Below are 3,140 nucleotides of genomic sequence, written 5' to 3'. Positions count from 1 at the left end.
GGACTGCCCCAAACCTCATAGGTCATGGACCAGACAGGGACGGGCCACCTCAAACCCCGTGTGTAAGGGCCACGATGGGGACAGGACACTTCAACACACCACAGATCATGAACCAGACAGGGACAGGGCATCCGAAACCCCATGGCTGAGGGCCAAGATACGTGCAGGACACCCCGAAACCCCACATGCCATGGACCAGACAAAGAAAGGGCACCCCAAACCCCATGGGTCAGAACCACGACATGGGCTGGACAATCCCAAAAACCCACACCTCATGGACCAGACAGGGACAGGGAACCCAAAACCCCGTGGCTCAGGGCCATGACATGGGCAGGACATCCCCTAACCTCAGAGGTCATGGACCAGACAGGGACAGGGCACCCCTAACCCCATGACTCAGTCGCAAGACACGTGCAGGACATCCCCAAACCCCAAAGGTCATGGACCAGAAAGGGACAGGACAACAAAAACCCCATGGCTCAGCGCAAGGACACTGGCAGGATATCCCCAAACCCCACAGGCCATGGAATAGAAAGCGACAGGGCACTCCAAATCCCGAGGCTAAGGGCCAAGACACGTGCAGGACACCCAAAACCCCACAGGTCATGGTCTTGACAGGGACAGGACACCCCAAAACACGTGCGTCCCAGCTAGGACACTGGCAGGACACTCCCAAACCCCACAGGTCATGGACCAGACAAAAAAAGGGCACCCCAAACCCCATGGGTCAAAGCCACAACATGGGCTGGACAAGCCCAAACCCCACAGGTCATGGACCAGAGAAGGAGAGGGAACACAAAACCCCGAGGCTCAGGGCCAGGACATGGGCAGGACTTCCCCAAACTCCAAAGATCCTGGACCAGATAGGCTCCCGGAATCACAAACCCCAAGAGTCAGGGCAAGGATATGGGCAGGACAACCCCAAACCTCACAGGTCATGGACCAGACAGGGACGGGCCACCCCAAACCCCGTGCGTAAGGGCCACGATGGGGACAGGACACTTCAACACACCAGAGGTCATGAAACACACAGGGACAGGACACCTCAAACAACATGGCTCAGCGCACGGGCACTGGCAGAATATCCACAAACCCCACAGGCCATGGACCAGAAAGGGACAGGGCACCCCAAACCCCGAGGCTCAGAGACAAGACACATGCAGGACATCTCCGAAACCCACCGGTCATGGACCAGACAGGGACAGGACACCCCAACACACGTGGGTCGCAGCTAGGACACTGGCAGGACACACCCAAACCCCACAGGTCATGGACCAGACAAAGCAAGGGCAACCCAAACCCCATGGGTCAGACCACGACATGGGCTGGACACTCCCAAACCCCACAGCTCATGGACCAGACAAAGGGGACCAGAACCAGAGAGCGACAGGAAAACCCAAACCCTGTGAGTTAGGGCCAGGACATGGGCTGGACACCCCCGAACTCCACAGGTCATGGAACAGACCTGTGGAAGCCCTGTCTGCGAACGTGGAAAACCAGGACAAAATGCTAACTTCAGAAGAAGATGTGCGTGGGGACAATATGGAAAAGAGCCAAAGGGAATCCCCCAAAAAATCACGTGAGCCAGACAAACCAGCCAATGAGCCCATGAACTCCAAACTGGATTTCGAGGTGCCAAAGAGAGAGGAAGGGTGCTGGTGGGGAACTCCCTTTCCCCGTGGTTGTGGGGGATCTGACAGGTACCTGTAAGACCCCTGTGGGGTGCAGGTGGGGGCTATATAGGTTTCCTTGTCCTTAGGTTGATGACCTGATTGCATGTTTCAAAAAGCTCTGGCTGACTGAGTGAGGGGAGAAGTCAGGAGGGTGCTGGCACTTGCCCACGTCCACCTGAGCCACACCAGCCAAACCCAGTATGCTGTGTGCGTGTCATGCCAAGGGATGGGGAAGGGAGTGGTGGTGGTGGATGTAAATGTACTGAATAATGTAGGACCTGAGCAGGATGCACACGGTAGGGAATAAGGGGTGGAGGTTGTACTGGGTCTGGCTGGGATGAAGTGAATTTTCTTGTTAGCAGCCCCTCTGGTGCCGTGCTTTGCCTTGGTGGCCCAAACAGCTCTGATAACACACTGACATTGTAGCTATTGCTGAGCAGCGCTTGCCCAGCGTCAAGGCCTGCTCTGTTTCTCCCTCTGCCCCAACAGTGAGGGGGCTGGGGGTGGCAAGAGGCTGGGAGGGGACAAAGCCAGCACAGCTGACCCCCAAGTGACCAAAGGGATATTCCACACCACGTGATGTCATGGTCAGCAATAAAACTGGGGAGGAGGGTGTGTTCTTTGAAGTGGCCTTTACTCAGAGACTGGCTGGGCATTGATCTCCTGCTGTGAGCGATTGATTCTGCACTTATTAAACTGTCTTCATCTCGACCCAGGAGATTTTTTTTTCTCGTTTTTTTTCTTCCAGTTCCCTCCTCCATCCCACTGGTGGGGAGTGAGCAAGTGACTGGGCAGGGGCTGCCACATGGGGCCACTCCCCCACGTGGGAACAGAGCAAATAGGTTGGTATGTGCTTGTGAGGTCCCTGGTGCCTAAGTAGATCATAGGCCGAGAGCTGGCACATGGCTTGTGTAAGTGGTTGTGACATTACTGATACCTGAGTAGCTGATAGGCCAAGAGTAGGCACGTAGCTTGTGAGGTCACTTGTACCTTCATATCTCGTAGGTGAGTAGGTAGCAAATCGGTGGCTTTGTGGAGGTCAGGTCACTGATGCCTGAGTAGATGATAGGCAAGAGGGAGGCACATGGCTTGGGTATGTGCTTGTGATGTCACTCTTGGCTGAATAGCTGATAGGCCAGGACCAGGTGCATGGCCTTTCTAGGTGCTTGTGAGGTCACCGGAGGCTGAGGCCCTCAACAGCAAGTACACGGCAAATGGGTGTACATGTTCTTGTGAGGTCCCTGGTGCCTAAGTAGCTGATAGGGCAGGAGCAGGCACCTGGCATTGTACTGGTTTTGGCTGGGACAGAATTAACTTTCTATTTAGTGAAACAGTGAGCACGCGACTGTATGGGACTTAGCTGCTGGCTGGGGTTAAACCACCACAGGTACGTGTAGGTTGTTTTGAGGTCACTGGTGCCTGAGGAGCTGATAGGGCAGGAGTAGGCCCATGGCTTGTGTCTGTGCT

Source organism: Calonectris borealis, unplaced genomic scaffold (assembly GCF_964195595.1).
Source record: "Calonectris borealis unplaced genomic scaffold, bCalBor7.hap1.2 HAP1_SCAFFOLD_40, whole genome shotgun sequence".
In the NCBI taxonomy this organism is placed as follows: domain Eukaryota; kingdom Metazoa; phylum Chordata; class Aves; order Procellariiformes; family Procellariidae; genus Calonectris; species Calonectris borealis.
The sequence above is the reverse complement of the archived record's forward strand: the minus strand, read 5'-3'. Positions refer to the sequence as shown.